The following is an 18,502-nucleotide window of genomic DNA, read 5'->3' as shown; positions in this document are numbered from 1 at the left end:
TTTCATCGGTTCAAAATCTATCCCATTGGCACCACATCCACAAGCATCCACTCACTCCACCAACAATGCTCAGTAGCATCACTGTGCACCATTCAGAAGATGCTCTGCAGAAATTCATCAAAGATCCTCAGACAGCACCTTCCAAACCCAAGGACAATGGCAGCGGATATATGGGAACACCACCACCTGCAAGTTCCCCTCTGAACCACTCACCATCCTGACTTGGAAATACATCGTTGTTCCTTCAGTGTCACTGGGTCAAAATCCTGGAATTCTCTCCCTCAGAGCATTGTGGGTCAACGCACAACAGGTGAACTGCAGCAGTTCAAGAAGGTAGCTCACTCCCACTTTCTCAAGGGGCAACTAGGGACGCTTAATAAATGCTGGCTCAGCCAGGAACATTGACATCCCATGTGTGAGGGAGCAAAAAAAAACAGTGCAGTGATAGTGCCACATAACACAATAGAGGTCATTCTCAATGTGAAGATGGGACTTTGCCTCCACAAGGACTGTACAGTCGTCAATACTTCCAATACTGTCACGGACCGATGTATCTACAGCCGGTAGGTTTGTATGGATGAAGTCAAATATATTCTCCCCTCTGGTTCATTTCTTCAGAACCTGCTACAGACCCGGTGTATCAGACTCAACCAGTTTAACAACAGTGTTACTGCCAAGGCTCTTGATATTTATATTCCGAATGAGGCCAACTGACCAGACAGTCCCCTCCCTGTTACGTTTAATGTTGGTCCTCAGTCAGGGAACTGAGTACAAGAGTCAGGATGTCATGTTGCAGCTTTATGAAAGTTTGGTTAGGCTGCACTTAGTGTATTGTGTTCAATTCTGGTCGCCACATTACAGGGAGGAAGCAAAGGCTTTGGAGAGGGTGTAGAATCCAGGATTTTGCCTGGCTTAGAGGGTATGAACTCGAAGGAGAGGCTAGAAAAAATAGGATTGCTTTCTTTGGAGCAGTGGAGGCTGAGGAAAAACCTGATTGAAGTTTATAAAATTGTGAGAAGATCAGATAGGGCAGTCAGAATTTTTTTCCCAGAGTTGAAATGCCTAATGTTATATGGCATGCATTTAAAGTGAGAGGGGAACAGTTCAAAGGAGATGTAAGGGACAAGTTTTTTACACAGAGACTGGTAGGTACCTAGAACGTGCTGCTATGGGGTGGTGATGGAGGCAGATACAAGAGGGGCATTTAAGAGACTTTTAGATAAGTTCATGAATATGCAAAGAATGGAGGGATATGGACCAAAGGATCATGTTTGGCACAGCATTGTAGGGCAAAGGGCCCATTCCTGTACTGTTCGATCTTATATGTTCAGAACAGATAGCATTGTACGCTGCAAAGATATACAGAGGTTTTAGGACTTAATGAAAGTCCCTATCTTTGGATTTAAAAAGAGTAAGACTGTTAACAAAGTTGTTTTTGTTCAGGGGTGGCTTAGCTCAGGATTTAGTAGAGATACCATCACAGGAGGAATGGGATCAGTACTGTTTATTGCCCAGTGGAATCTGACAGACTGAGTGAGGAAATACAGATCTGCCATCTATTATAAAACTCTTCAGCTTTTTGGCATTTATGGCGATAGAATCGTTCGGCACAGAAGGAAACCACTCACCCATCATGTCTTTGCCAGTTTGCTGCAAGTAATTTAATTAGTTCCACTCCCACACCCTTTCCCGATAGTTCTACAAATGTTCCATTTTTAAGTATTTATCCATCTGCTGCTTGAAAGTTACTATCGAATGTGTTTCCTACACACTTTCATTCAGGGCGTTCCAGGTCACACTTTCTGTGGAAAAATAAATCTCATCTCATCTCTGATCCTTGTGTTTGCTATTGTAAATCTGCGCCCTCTGATTAGGAAGCCTTCTGCCAGTTGGCAAATCCTTTATACAGGAGTGAGTTTGTGCTGACCATACTCAGCAACCCAATCTCACGCTCGCAGCCCACATTGCAACAGTTCAAAGGGAGATGAAGATGTCCAGATAGTGGAATTTGCCAACTCACTTCACACAATTTGGATTTTTTTTCTTAAAGATACCTGATCAATAAGTGAGAAGATAATTTGAGGTTAATTTAAGTTGGGTTAGATTAGCAGTGATGGAGGAAGGGTACAGAGAATCATGAATCATAAATCAACCAGTAAAATTCATGATACTGATCAGGAGTGTTGCGAAATTTTGGTGTCGAAATGGGCACTTTCTATGTGCAGGTATAAAACAGGTATCTGAGTAGCTGTTAGGATTTCTGTGCACAGCTGGTTTGGTTCTGGATTAGTTCTGCCCACCCATTATTGGTGAATGCTCCAGTTGTTACCCTAGGCCTATGGCTGTGCAAAGTGAGGTTTTAGCTCCTGTTTCAGGACCACTTTGCCCAAACTGATCTGCTCCATGCGCAGCCATTGTGTTGCATGCTATGGATAACCAGCATGTGAAACTTATCCTGGAACACTGGAAGAAGCAAATAAGATGATCTTGGAACCAGGGGATTTTGACCATTGGGCAAAAATGAACAGACTGAGCCTATTTTCTTTTGTGAAGACTTGGCTTGGAGCTGACGGGATGACCAATTGTCCAGGAGGTTTAATGGATTAGTGTTTGATTAAAGACACAAAGTAGACCGTTTATAGTCTCAGATCTAGGTTGATATCATCTCATGTGTGACATCAAATCAACTCTTGATTTGCATGATCAATTGCAAACACTGCGTATGAAGTCAGTGTTGGAGGGGTGAGTGGAGGCAGTGGATTTACACTGTGTTTGTTTATTGCAACTCGCCCTCTCCACTCTCTTTCAACGTTTAATTGCTTGCACAGACTTCTCTATTCAGATCTTTCTAAAGTTTATTGAAGGAGGTGACATGGTGGTGTTGGCATTGAATGAGTAATCCAGAGAACCACATTAATCATAGAATAGAATAGAATCCCTAGAGTGTGGAATCAGGCCATTTAGCCCATCGAGCCCACACTGATCGTCCGAAGACCATCCAACCCAGGCACTCCCCCTGCGTTTCCCTAAGCCAATCCACCTAGCCTGCACATCCCTGAATACTATGGGCAATTTAGCATGGCCAATCCACCCTAACCTGCACAACTTTGGATTGGGGGAGAGTACCCGGAGGAAACCCATGCAGACACGGGGAGAATGTGCAAACTCTACACAGATAGTTGCCCGAGGGGTGGAATTGAACCCGGGTCCCTGTGAGGCAGCAGTGCTAACCACTGAGCCGCTGTGTCACCCAGTAATGTTGTGGGGCACATGGTAGATGGTTTCAATTAATTCAATTAATAAGTCTACAATTAGAAGCTGGTCAAATGGTAAAAATGAAACTATTGTCTCTTTTGTTTGTAAAAAAACTCATCAGGTTCACTAAAAGAAGGATCCATTGGAACCCTCACGGATGGCACAGTGGCTCAGTGGTTAGCACTGCTGCCTCACAGCACCAGGATCCCAGGTTTGATTCCAGCTTCGGGTGACTGTCTGTGTGGAGTTTGCACATTCTCCCTGCGTCTGCGTGGGTTTCCTCCAGGTGCTCCGGTTTCCTCCCATAGTCCAAAGATGTGCAGGTCAGGTGAATTGGCCATGCTAAATTGCCCATAGTGTTAGGTGTATTAGTCAGAGGGAAATGGGTCTGGGTGGGTTGCTCTTTGGAGGGTCGGTGTGGACTAGTTGGGCTGAAGGGCCTGTTTCCAATACTGTAGGGAATCTAATCTAATCACTGGGTCTGGCCTACATGTGACTCCAGACCCACAGCACCCTCACAACAGCCCTCAGACATGGCTGAGCAAGCCATTGGTGGTGTGTGATGATCAGAACAGTGAGCTATATTCTATAAAGTGGCCTAACTAAAGATCTACGCAGTTGCCTAGACCCCTCTGTATGTTGGTGCTACTATGGGTTCTGCTATTTGCTGTACAGCTCCCTCTTACATTTGATTGTCCAAAATACATCACCTCATTTTTTGTCCAGATTAATAGAATCAAAGAAGCATACAGCACAGAAATAGGCCCTTCAGCCCAAATTGTCCATGCCAACCAGCTTTCCCAAACTGAATTAGTCCCGTTTTCCTGCCTTTGGCCCATACCCCTCAAAACCTTTCCTATCCATGTACCTATCCAAATGTCTTTTAAATGTAGTAATTGCAAACGCCTCCACCACGTCCTCTGGCAGCTCACACTGAATTGCATTAAGCCACTACAAAGTCTAATAAGAGAAATGAAATGGAACAGATGATCCAGCATTGCTCAAGGCACCAAAGGGATACTGACTCAAGCAGATCTGTGAGTCACTGTCATTCTCGCTAACATCTGGGGGCTGGTGCCAACATTGCGAGTGCTGTCTCACAGATTCGTCAAGCAATAGCCTGACATAGTCATACTCACATACCTTACAGACAGTGTCCCAGACACCACCATCACCATCTCCGGATATGTCCTGTCCCACTGGCAGGTTCCCTCCGGGTGCTCCGGTTTCCTCCCACAGTCCAAAGATGTGCAGGTCAGGTGAATTGGCCAGGCTAAATTGCCCATTATGTTAGGTGCATTAGTCAGAGGGAAATGGGTCTGGTTGGGTTGCTCTTCGGAGGGTCGGTGTGGACTGATTGGGCCGAAGGGCATGTTTCCCATACTGTAGGGAATCTAATCTAATCACTGGGTCTGGCCTATATGTGACTCCAGACCCACAGCAATATATTTCACTCGCAACAGCCCTCAGACATGACTGAGCAAGCCACTGGTGGTGTGTAGTTAGAGGAAGCACTGAGGGTATCAAGAGTGCAAAACATACTTTGGGTGGGGGATTTCAATGTATGGCAGCAGTACTACTGATCGAGTTGATCGGTCCTAAAGGGCATAGCTGCTAGAATGGGTCTGTGGCAGATGGTGAGGAATCAACAAGAGGGAACAGTGTGTCTATCTTCATTCTGACTAATGCATCTGGAACAGATGAATCTGGTTGTAGAGTTGGAGTCCAGTCTTCACATTGTGAATACCCTCCATCATGGCGTGTGGCACTGTACGATGTTAAATGGGATAGACCTCATATAAATGTAGCAACTGAAAATCAATTTACTGTGTGTCATCATTATCAGCAGAATTGCATTTAACCATCATCTGCAACTTTATGGTCTGGCATACCCCTTCCCAACTCTACCATTAGTATCCAGCTAGGAAAGCCATCTTGGTTCAATGGAGAGTGCAGGAAATCATTGCAGGACCAGATCCAGGCATATCTAAAAATGAAATGTCAACCTGGTGAAGCTACAACAGAAGGTTGCTTGCGTGTCGAGCAGCATTAGTGATAGACCAAGCTAAATAATCCCACAACCAGTGGATTAAATTTAAGGCCTACAGTTCCTGTCAACATCACAATGTGGAACTGTATCCCTGTTCCTTCACTTCTGTTGGATTAGGCACCTTTACAACATGTACAGCACCAGTTCAAGAAGGCAACTCAGCACCAATCAAAAACAATCAGGAATAGCAATAAATGCTGGCTCAAGCAGTGATCCATTCCATGCTGTTTTTTAACCCCATGTACAGGTATTGGAAATCAGCTTTCAAACTCAAAATCATTAAACCTCTGGGCACAATAGTGTCACCAAAACACATCCTGAAGAAGAAGTCACAGATCCCTCAGAGGAAACAGACAGCTCTCGGTACATCTCCACAGTTAAAATCCTGACAGCTCGCTTACTAATACAGCTATATCAACTGCTCAAGAGCAGTTGACTACCTGGTCTCCACGGCTGGTACAGGAGGAAACATTCTGTGTCACTGATATTCAGAGGATGGTTGGAGATTGGATACCTGCTTAGCCGGCCAGTTGTGATTTCATAGAAATTCACAAACAGGCATTGGGGCAGTAGGGTCATCAGTCGGGCCCAGGTGGGTAGTGTACTGACAGCTGGAATACTGCCAGACCCTGGACACACTACTGCCTCAGGCAAGTGACTATCTGACTGCCTCCCTGGACAGCTCAGTGGCTGCCATGAAGAGTGAAGGGCAGACCCCTCCGATAATAAAACAAAGAGTTGCAGCTGCTGGACTACTGAAATTGCTGGAGAAACTCAACAGGTCTGGCAGTATCAGTGGAGAGAAAGCAGAGTTAACTGACTGTTCATCAGAACTGTCAGCAATGAGAAAACAGCAGGAATGTACTGCTGAGATTGTAAAAGGCTCTGGCCTGACTACATTTGGAATGTAGCAAACAGTTTTGATTTGATTTGATTTCTTGTCATGTGTACCTGGCACAGTGGCTCCGTGATTAGCACTGCTGCCTCACAGTGCCAGGGACCCGGGTTCCATCCCAGCCTCAGGCAACTGTCTGTATGGAGTTTGTACACTCTCCCCATGTCTGCGTGGGTTTTCTCTGGGTGTTACAGTTTCCTTCCACAGTCCAATGATGTGCAGGTTTGGTGAACTGGCTATACTAAATTGCTCACAGTGTCCAGGATGTGTAGGTTAGGTGCATTAGTCAGGGATAAATGTAGAGTAGTAGGGGAATGGGTTTGGGTGGGATATTCTTCGGAGGGTTGGTGTGGACTTGTTCAGCCAAACGGTCGATTTCCACACTGTAGGGATTCTATGATTCTACCAAGGTACAGCAAAAAGCTTTGTTAATAAGCAATAGAGGCAGATCATAGTAAACAAGGACATACAGATCACAGGGTGAAAAAGTTAGAGGCAAACAGATTATGTCACACAGAGTGTGCACTAGGCAAGATCAACATTATTTGAAGTTAGAGAATCTGTTCATCAGTCTAATAACAGCAGGGAAGAAGCTGTTCTTGAACCTGTTGGAGCGTGTCTTCAAGCTTCTGTATGTTCTACCTGATGGAAGAGGTTGTCAGAGATCATTACCAGGGTGGGAGGGGTCTATGATGATGTTGGCAGCTTTTCTGCAGCAACGAGCCTTGTAAATGGAGTTCATGGATGAGAGGTTGGCTTCCGGGATGGTCTGGGATGTGCACACAACCTTCTGTAGTTTCTTACAGTCCTGGGCAGAGCAGTTGCTGTACCAGGCCATGATGCACCCAGACAGTATGCTCTCGATGGTGCATCTGTAAATGTTGCTGAGGGTCCTTATAGACATGCGGAATTTCCGGAGCTGCCTGAGGAAGAGGCAGTTGTTGTGCTGTCTTGACCATTGCATCTATGTGGGAAGTCCAGGACAGGTTGTTGGATCCCCGTATCTGAGGGAAGATGTGCTGGTGTTGGAGGGAGTCCAGAAGAGGATGATAAGAATGATCCCGGGGATGAAGGGCTTGTCATATGAGGAGCATTTGAGTCTGTACTTAATGGGGTTTAGAAGGTGAGGTGGTGGGGGGGAGGGTTGGCGAGTGGATCTGATTGTAACTCACAGAATACTGAGAGAATAAGAACGGAAAGAACTGTGGAAGCTGTAAATCAGAAATAAAAACTGAAATTCCTGGAAAAGCTCAGCAGATCCAGCAGCATCTGTGGAGAGAGATCAGAGTTAACGTATCAGGATGAGTGATCCTTCCTCAGAATAATGAGGGGCCTGGATAGAATGGACATGTGAAGGTGTTTCCATCAGTAGGAGAGACTAGGACCCGAGGGCACAGCCTCTGAGTGAAGGGAGGACCCTTTAGAACTGAGATGAAGAGTAATTTCTTCAGCCAGAGGGTGATGAATCATTGCTGCAGAAGGCTGTGGAGGGTTTTGAGTGCATTCAAGCTCCTACTCTAACCTCTAATCATCACTTATTCAGCTTGTCCTGCCCTGGCCTGGTTTCCATAATCTGCTTGCTTACCTACCCCTTCCATCTCTCTCTCTCTGGGTTCTATCGCTACCTCTTCCTTCACCCACTCCACCCCCCCGACTTTGTCTTCTACATAAGTACCGGGTCCTAGTCTCTCCTACTGATGGAAACACCTTCTCATGTCCATTCTATCCAGGCCCCCTCAGTATTCTGAGGAAGGATCACTCGTCCTGATACATTAACTCTGATCTCTCTCCACAGATGCTGCTGGATCTGCTGAGCTTTTCCAGGAATTTCAGTTTTTATTTCTAAGTTCCTAGCTGCTAACAGTTCTGATGAAAAGTCACCAAGACTGGTAATATTAACTCTGCTTTTATCCCCCCGGATGCTGTCAGATCTGCTGAGTTTCTCCACAAATTTTGATTTCTGTTCCAGCAGTCTTAGAATCTAATGGCTGTGCCTATGGGTGTACACTCCATCACTGGGTCATTGGTCTCCAGGCCCAGTGGTAAGATGACAAAGGGACAGAACAGCTTTAACTCACTCTGGATGCCCCTTCTTCACAAGGAAACAGGATGGTACCAGCCAGAGGATGGATCACCTCCAGGTCACCAGCAGTCTCCAGAAGGGTCATGCCTTCTACCCCTCCCTTCCTGCCCCAACCTTTCTCCACCCTTTGGGATTGCAGACCAAGGAGAATGCATTTTGCCTCTGGGAAGGACACATTCAACATATTTCAACCCTCTTGACACCAAATGTTCCCAAGGTCAGGACAGCAAAGCTCCAATCCCAATGGGATGGACTGTAAGACAGTTCCCTCTCCCCCAGCTGCAGACCCAGGGACAGCATTAAGACAGAGTATTTTTATTCATTTATGGAATGAGGGTCTCACTGACTAGAACAGCATTTATTGCCTGTCCCCAGTTGCTGACTGTGACTCGTTCCCCAGGATTGAAGAGGTCCTAAGTCCCTAACTAAGTGCCCTGACTGGAAGCCTGATGGAGCCCAAGTCTCTGGACTGATATGGCAGACTGCACTCATGTAACTTTGCTGGGACTACCTATCTGAGAGTAGCTCCCTGGGCAGCAGTCAAGATTGGGCCCCCATGAATTTGCAACAGGGCCATTTGCGTACAGCACGTGTGGTGTATGTGCTGTGCACAGGACTGGCACATAGTGCTGGCATTGGCAGCAATGTGTCAGAGAGGAAATGTGTACCCCCTTGACTGCTAGCCGCTAACAACAATGACAAGCCGCCTGGTGCTGTGTCAAAGCTAAAGAACACAGTGTACACCAGAAAGATGAGCCCTTAAGGATCTGGTTGAGGGAGGCAGAGTGCAAGAAGGCAAGATATATGAGGCAGAGATGTTGCAGGCAGGTAGGTGCTCATTGCATGAGAGCTAAGGAAACAGACTGCTTCCTGGGACTGGGGGGAACTGATGTATCAGGAGAGCTTGAGTTGGTTAGTATTATATTCACTGGAGTTGAAAAGAATAAGTGGAAATTAATCAAGTCTATCAGGACTAGATAGCATAAATGAAGGAAGGACATTCCTGATAACTGGGGAGTCTGGATCCAGGGATCACAGTATAAGAATACGGGATAAAACATTTTGGACGGCGATGAGGAGAATATCTTCACCCAGAGAATGGTGAGCCTGTGGAATTCACTATGATAGAAGGCAGTCAAGACCCAAACATTATATGATTTCAGGAAGAAGTTGGTATAGTACTTGGGGCTAAAGGGATCAAAGGATATGATGGAAAGGCAGGAACAGGCTATCGATTTGGATCAAAATCAGGAAATGCTGAAAAAACTCAGCAGGTCTGGCAGCATTTGTTGAGAGAAAGCGGAGTTAACATTTGGGTTCCGGTGACCCTCCGGCAGAACATAGAAGGGCTGAATGGCTTCCTTCTATTCCTATTTTTCATGAGTGTATGAGCTGCCCTGAGCTGCAGCCTGGTTTGATCTCTGAGCTAGCTGCTTGATCCTGTATGTATAAAGTGTCCGTGCGGCACTACTTTGATGAAGGTTGCACGTGTGCTTCAACATGCAGCTTTGAGATGCAGCAATATTGTGCAAGTGCCTCAGAGATTGCCGAGCAGGTGTGGAGAGGCTGTCAGATGCCAGCATCTCAGAAAAGCGGATAGACGCAGCCATTGCCCTGCCAGGTCGTCCTGGGATGGTGGTGGTCGATGTCCAATTTGGAGGTCAAGAGGAGCAAGTATCAAGCTGGAGTCTCCACTTCCTCACTGTGACCTTCCAGTCAGGGGTTATCAGTGTCTAGTCCCTGCCTGATCCATGGTACAATGGGAAGCTGCATATTATTGACATGAGGCATGCAGTTAATGGTGGCGATAACAATCCTCAACAACAGGCCTCTTGCCGATCTCTAGCCAGAATGTCGTCTCAACATCCAGAACGTTTTGGAAAATGCAATGAGTTCCTGCTGACATTGAAAATGGCCTCACTGGACTTCTCATTTAATTGTACCAAAGTTGTCACTTGAGACTCTGTAAGATTCTATCCATTGTCAATGAAAAATACACCCACTTAAGCCAAGTAACAAATCTATACTTGATATAATCTGGAGTGCAACACAGCCTGGTAAACCATGACTGGCGTTAGATGCTGAGTTGACTTGGATGAGGCAAGTTCAATCAGGATATTCTTCTTGCTTATTTTCCGAAGATGAGTCATTAGTAACTGTAACAGAGATTATACCAAATCATCTTGATGAGTGGAACTGAACATGTGAACATGTTGATTTTATTAATAATGCAGACACTGAGGGTTCAGGAGAGAGTCAACATGGTAACCACCACTCTGACTTAGATATGTATTGTCATTCTTTCAGTATTAAAATTCTGGAATTCCCTTTCTAATTTGTACTGTGAGTCAGTCGACAGCATGTGGACTTCAAGAAGGCAACTTAGCACCACCTCCTCTTCAAGGGCAACTAGGAGGGGGCAATAAATGCTGACTCAGCCAGTAATGCCACGTTTCACAGGTGAGTTTAAGGAAAATAACCTGCTGACACATTTTGAAGTTGTGATGCATACAACTCCAAGGAAGTAACCACCAAGAAGGAATGACCAAAGATCCAAATACTGCCAGGAAGAAGCTGCCTGTTTCAGCATCAAAGGCATTGTCCGGCAAGGCAAGTGGCCTGGTGGACATCTTTAAAATTATGAATGGATTGACACAGTTTGGAGTGATAGATTCCACTTGAGAGAAATCAAATTTAGAAACTAAGTTAATTCCTAACAAGTCCAATTGGGAAAGTACACATATTTACTCTGAGAGTGATTAGAATGTGGAGCTTGTTACACAAGAAACAAATAGCTGACCTGGGTCTTAAAGGAAGCTAGTTGTGTGGGTGGAGATCTTGTAGCTCAGGGATGTTGCAGTTTCAGGTCCCACTCCAGGACCAGATGACCATGGAATGAGTGTTCATGATATCGCAAAATAGACTGAGTATTAACCTGCAAATCTCTCAACACACACCGATGTAACAGCTGGGGAAATTCCTGGTCAGCCCCATGATAATAGAAGACTGGCACCTCTACCATTAATATGCATAGCTCCAAGGTACGCCATGCTTGTAAAACTATACGTTGCCACAGCAACTTGTACACTCTGTCGCTTCAGTTGGCCAGAATGATAGCCAATGTTGGTCAGATTGGTGCCAATAGAATGGGGTTGACCCCCTTTCAGGCTGGGCTGGATTTGGGACCTATCTCCTCCCCCTAGCCATGCCAGAAGTCATGGTGCTAGGGGTCAGACTCACTTTGAGCAGAAAACTAAAGGTGAACAAAAACAAATCCAATCTAATCTAATTAAGATGGAGGATGGGACTGAAGCAGGGAGTAAATGAAGGAAGGAGAGACACAAGATATTTTTAAAAAGTGGGTGGCACGTTGGCACAGTGGTTAGCACTGCTGCCTCACAGGGCCAGAGACCCAGGTTCAATTCCCGCCTCAGGCAACTGTCTGTGTGGAGTTTGCACATTCTCCCCGTGTCTGTGTGGGTTTCCTCCGGGTGCTCCAGTTTCCTCCCACAGTCCAAAAATATGCAGGTCAGGTGAATTGGCCATGCTAAATTGCTCGTAGTGTTAGGTGAAGGGTGGGTTGCTCTTCGGAGGGTCGGTGTGGACTTGTTGGGCCGAAGGGCCTGTTTCCACACCGTAAGTAATCCATTCTAATCTAAAAACAGAAATATGAAAGCAACACATGAGATAGCCTTGGCTGAGAAGATCAGGGTGAATCCAAAAAGGCTCTTTCAATATATTAAAGGAAAAAGAATAATGAGAGAGGAAATAGGACCCATTAAAGATGAAAGTGGACATGCATGTGTCGGACCGCAGGAGATGGATTAGTGGTGCTGGAAGAGCACAGCAGTTCAGGCAGCATCAAAGGAGCTTCAAAATCGATGTTTCAGGCAAAAGAATAAAGACAGTGAGCCTGAAGCGTGGAGAGATAAACTACAGGAGGGTGAGGGTGGGGAGAAAGTAGCATAGAGTACAATGGGTGAGTGGAGGAGGGGAAGAAGGTGATAGGTCAGGAAGGAGTGGATAGGCGGAAAAGGAGATACGCAGATAGGACAAGTCCGGACAACTCATGGGGACCGTGCTGAGCTGGATGTTTAGAATTAGGGTGAGGTGGGGGAAGGGGAAATGAGGAAACTGTTGAAGTCCACATTGAAGCCCTGGGGTTGAAGTGTTCCGAGGCGGAAGATGAGGCGTTCTTCCTCCAGGCATCTGGTGGTGAGGGAGTGGCGGTGAAGGAGGCCCAGGACCTCCATGTCCTCGGCAGAGTGGGAGGGGGAATTGAAATGTTGGGCCACGGGGCGGTGTGGTTGATTGGTGCGGGTGTCCCGGAGATGTTCCCTAAAGTGCTCTGCTAGGAGGCTCCCAGTCTCCCCAATGTAGAGGAGGCCGCATCGGGAGCAACGGATACAATAAATGATATTAATGGATGTGTAAGTAAAACTTTGATGGATGTGGAAGGCTCCTTTAGGGCCTTGGATAGAGGTGAGGGAGGAGGTGTGGCTGCAGTTTTTACAGTTCCTGCGGTGGCAGGGGAAAGTGCCAGGATTGGAGGGTGGGTTGTAGGGGGGCGTGGACCTGACCACGTAGTCACGGAGGGAATGGTCTTTGCAGAAGGTGGAAAGGGGTGGGGAGGGAAATATATCCCTGCTGGTGGGGTCTGTTTGGAGGTGGCGGAAATGTCGGCGGAAGATTTGGTTTATGCAAAGGTTGGTAGGGTGGAAGGTGAGCACCAGGGGCGTTCTGTCCTCGTTATGGTTGGAGGGGTGGGGTCTGAGGGCAGAGGTGAGGGATGTAGACGAGATGCGTTGGAGGGCATCTTTAACCACGTGGGAAGGGAAATTGCGGTCTCTAAAGAAGGAGGCCATCTGGTGCGTTCTGTGGTGGAACTGGTCCTCCTGGGAGCAGATCCGGCAGAGGTGGAGAAATTGGGAATACGGGATGGCATTTTTGCAAGAGGTAGGGTGGAAAGAGGTGTAATCCAGGTAGCTGTGGGAGTCGGTGGGTTTGTAAAAATGTCAGTGTCAAGTCGGTCGTCATTAATGGAGATGGAGAGGTCCAGGAAGGGGAGGGAGGTGTCAGAGATGATCCAGGTAAAGTTAAGGTGAGGGTGGAATGTGTTGGTGAAGTTGATGAATTGTTCAACCTCCTCGCGGGAGCACAAGGTGGCACCAATGCAGTCATCAATGTAGCGGAGGAAGAGGTGGGAAGTGGTGCCGGTGTAATTACGGAAGATCAACTGCTCTACGTAGCCAACAAAGAGACAGGCATAGCTGGGGCCCTTACGTGTGCCCATGGCTACCCCTTTGGTCTGGAGGAAGTGGGAGGATTCAAAGGAGAAATTGTTAAGGGTGAGGACCAGTTCGGCCAAACGAATGAGAGTGTCGGTGGAAGTGTACTGTTGGGGACGTCTGGAGAGGAAAGAAATGGAGGGCTTAGAGGCCCTGGTCATGGCGGATGGAGGTGTAGAGGGATTAGATATCCATGGTGAAGATGAGGCGTTGGGGGCTGGGGAAACGGAAGTCTTGGAGGAGGTGGAGGGCGTGGGTGGTGTCTCGAACGTATGTGGGGAGTTCCTGGACTAGGGGGGATAGGACAGTGTTGAGGTAGGTAGAGATGAGTTCAGTGGGGCAGGAGCATGCTGAGACAATGGGTTGGCCAGGGTGGTCAGGCTTGTGGATCTTGGGAAGAAGGTAGAACCGGGCAGTGCGGGGTTCCCAGACTATGAGATTGGAAGCTGAGGGTGGGAGATCTCCTGAGGTGATGAGGTTCTGTATGGTCTGGGAGATGATGGTTTGGTGATGGGGGGTGGGGTCATGGTCGAGGGGGCAGTGGGAAGAGGTGTCCTCGAGTTGACGTTTGGCTTCAGCTGTGTAGAGGTCAGTGAGCCAGACTACCACTGCGCCCCCTTTATCCGCTGGCTTGATGGTGAGGTTGGGATTGGAGCAAAGGGATTGGAGGGCTGCGCGTTGTGATGGTGAGAGGTTGGAGTGGGGGAGGGAGGTAGACAGGTTGAGGTACTTTCCCCTGCCACCACAGGAACTGTAAAACCTGCGGCCACACCTCCTCCCTAATCTCTATCCAAGGCCCTAAAGGAGCCTTCCACATCCAACAAAGTTTTACTTGCACATCCATTATTATCATTTATTGTATCCGTTGCTCCCGATGCGGTCTCCTCTACATTGGGGAGTCTGGGTGCCTCCTAGCAGAGTGCTTTAGGGAACTTCTCCGGGACACCCGCACCAATCAACACCGGCCCGTGGCCCAACATTTCATCTCCTCCTCCCAGTCTGCCGAGGACATGGAGGTCCTGGGCCTCCTTCACCGCCGCTCCCTCACCACCAGACGCCTGGAGGAAGAACGCCTCATCTTCCACCTCGGAACACTTCAACCCTAGGGAATCAATGTGGACTTCAACAGTTTCCTCATTTCCCTTTCCCCCACCTCACCCTAGTTCTAAACTTCCAGCTCAGCACTGTCCCCATAACTTGTCCGGACTTGTCCTACCTGCATATCTCCTTTTCCACCTTTCCACTCCACCCTCTCCTTCCTGACCTATCACCTTCATCCCCTCCTCCACTCACCCATTGTACTCTATGCTACTTTCTCCCCACCCCACCCCCCTCTAGCCTATCTCTCCACGCTTCAGGATCACTGCCTTTATTCCTGATGAAGAGCTTTTGCCCGAAACGTCGATTTCGAAGCTACCTGGATGCTGCCTGAACTGCTGTGCTCTTCCAGCACCACTAATCCAGAATTTGGTTTCCAGCATCTGTTGTCATTGTTTTTACCCCACAGGAGATGGGTTTACCGTGGAGAAAGACATTAAGAATTGGGAACTTGGGGAAGTTAGTGGTCATATCTTGGGCACAGTCCATATCTCAGTCGAGAAGGTGTTGGATACATTAGAATATATGAAGGTGGATAAATCTCCTAGTCCAGACCAGATATATCCAAGAACACTGCAAGAGGCTCGAGAAGAAATTGCTGGGGCCTTGGCTGATATTTTTGCATCATCGTTAGCAACGGGTAGGGTCTTAAAGAGTGTAGTGTAACAGAGGGACCTTGAGATTCAGGTGCACGATAACCTGAAAGTGGAGTCATCGGTAGACAGGACAGTGAAGGCAGCTTTTGGCACACTGGCCTTCATCAGTCAGGGCATTGAGTATAGACATTGGGATATTGTATTGCAGTTATACAGGACGTTGGTGAGGCTGCACTTGGGAGCACTGTGTTCAGTTTTCATCACCTTGCTATCGGAAGGATGTTAATACACTGGAAAGACTGCAGAAGAAATTTACAAGGATGTTGCCTGGACTCAATGGTCTGAATTATAGGGAGAGGTTGGACAAGCTAGGACTTTCTTCTTTAGAGCGTAGGACACTGGAGGGGGTACCCCATAGAGATGTATAAGATCATGTAAGACATGGATAGGGTTAATGCACTCAGTCTTTTTCCTAGGGTTGGGGAATCACGGACTAGAAGGCATCAGTTTAAGGTTGGGGGGAAAGAATAAAAGGGAACCTGAGGGCAACATTTTTACACAGAGGATGGAACATATATGGAATGAACTGCCAATGGAAGTGGTTGAGGTGGGTACATTAACAACATTTAAAAGGCATTTGGACAAATACATGGATAGGATAGGTTTAGGAGGATGTGGACCAAGTGCAGGGAAATGGGGTTAGCATTGACAGACATTTTGGTCGGCATGGACCTTTTGGGCCAAAGCGCCTGTCACTGTGCTCTATGAGGACTCTATGATTCTATGAGGAACTGCTGGAGAAACTCAGCAGGTCTGGCATCATCTGTGGAGAGAGAAAAACAGAGTTAACATTTCAGGTTGGGTCACCCGTCTTCAGAACTGAAGGTGAGTCCATGAGATAAAAGTGTGGAGAGTGATACATTGAAAGGTTGGACTGAGGCAGATGAAACAAGAGGAGACTCTGTGTAACAGAGAGAGTAAACAATGTGGTAATATTGTAAATGTAGGTTATCTAGGTTTCAAATAGTCTTCAATCAGTTGCCCCATAATAGATCAAAGAATACAAAGGTGCTTAGGCTGAAAATCCAGGCTGGCATTTGTTGTGCAAGACTGAGGGACTGCTGACCCTCAGACAAAATACATTAATCCGAGATAGTACCTCCCCTCTCAAGGCAGAGATGAAAGGTCCTGAAACATTTTTTGAAGAAGAACAAGGGAGACAGCCCCTGGCCAGTATTTATCCCTCAACCAACAGCATTGAAGCATATCAACTGGTCACATTCCATATTATTGCTTGTGTAATCTTGCTGTACATCAATCACCTCTGTATAAGGACAGACAAGACCCTTGCCGAATGAATTTCCCAACACAAAAATTTAGAACTGCTTAAAGTATTGGTGATGCCACATTTGCAGTATTGCGTGCAAGTCTGGTCACCCTACTGTAGGAAGGAAATTATTAAATTAGGAAGAGTGCATAGAAGACTTACTAGGATGCTACCTGAACTGGAAGGTCTGGATTATAAGGAGAGGTTGGACAGACTGGGATTTCTTTCCCTGTAGCACTGGAGACTGAGGGGTGACCTTATAGAGGTCTATAAAATCATAAAAAGGCATAGATACAGTAGATTGCCAACAGCTTGACCCTACAGTAGGGAAGTCTAAAATTATAGGGCATAGGTTTAAGTTGAGAGGAGAGAGATAGACAAGAGTCCAGAGAAGCAAACTGTTCACATAGTGGGCGGTGAGTGTCTGGAATGGGATGCCAGAGGTAATGGTGGAGGTGAGTACAATTTTGTCATTTAAAAAACATTTGAACAGGTATATGGATGGGCTAGGTGTGGAGGGATATGAACCAAACACAGGCCAATGGGACTACATTAATTGTGAAAACTGGGTGGCATGGACAAGTTGGTCCAAAGGGCCTGTTTCCATGCTGTAAATCTCTGTAACTGAATGTTTGGAAGTAAAGCAGTTAGAGAGTTAATACCTCCCTGCTTTGCTGTAATTATTTCATCTGAGATGTTGTAAGGCTAATTTTAATGGTGTCTGTCATATGTCTGTGCACTGTAGTTACTCAAAATTTGACATTGTGTCCACAACATTTCAGTGGAGTATTAGCTTATGTTGGTACTGTCAAATCAAAGGACAGCACAACCTGTTAATCATGGAACAAAACTCTTTTCACAATGACTCCAAAGAGCTGTTGTCATTACTGTGGAGACCTTTCTAGTTCCGATTACCAAGTTACAGGTTACGGTTGAATGCAGATCCTGCCAGATCCCTTCTGAAACATGTTCAGCTCATCTTGAAACTGTGCCTCACACCAGGAAACAATAAGCTCAACCAGTACCTTTACATCCACTTTTTGACCTTAAGAAGGCTTTTGTCAGTTTTACTAACTATGTAATCACGAAGTCTGGTTTCCAGCATCTGCAGTCATTGTTTTTACCTATGTAGTCACTAAGCTTAGTGCTAACTAGCAGTTGGTTAGTAATCACCAGACCAGCTAGTGAGTACAAAACAAGTCTTGTTTTAAGTGTCTTGGTGCTACTTGAATGCAGGGGCTGTTGTCACCAAACAGTTTTGGTGATAAATTTATTTATTGTCCAGTGTGTCAGTGCTACCTCTGCATAAATCCAACATTTATTGAGTGTGTTGAGCTAGTGTGACAAAAGTCCTATCACTCCAAAAATGCAAGATAGAACATAGAACAATACAGCACAGAACAGGCCCTTCGGCCCACGATGTTGTGCCGAACTTCTAACCTAGATTAAGCACCCATCCATGTACCTATCCAAATGCCGCTTAAAGGTCGCCAATGATTCTGACTCTACCACTCCCACGGGCAGCGCATTCCATGCCCCCACCACTCTCTGGGTAAAGAACCCACTCCTGACATCTCCCCTGTACCTTCCACCCTTCACCTTAAATTTATGTCCCCTTGTAACACTCTGTTGTACCCGGGGAAAAAGTTTCTGACTGTCTACTCTATCTATTCCTCTGATCATCTTATAAACCTCTATCAAGTCACCCCTCATCCTTCGCCGTTCCAACGAGAAAAGGCCGAGAACTCTCAACCTATCCTCGTACGACCTACTCTCCATTCCAGGCAACATCCTGGTAAATCTTCTCTGCACCCTCTCCAAAGCTTCCACATCTTTCCTAAAGTGAGGCGACCAGAACTGCACACAGTACTCCAACTGTGGCCTAACCAAAGTCCTGTACAGCTGCAACA

The sequence above is a fragment of the Chiloscyllium punctatum genome, chromosome 4 (assembly GCF_047496795.1).
Source record: "Chiloscyllium punctatum isolate Juve2018m chromosome 4, sChiPun1.3, whole genome shotgun sequence".
Classification (NCBI taxonomy): domain Eukaryota; kingdom Metazoa; phylum Chordata; class Chondrichthyes; order Orectolobiformes; family Hemiscylliidae; genus Chiloscyllium; species Chiloscyllium punctatum.
This window is presented reverse-complemented; position numbering follows the sequence as displayed.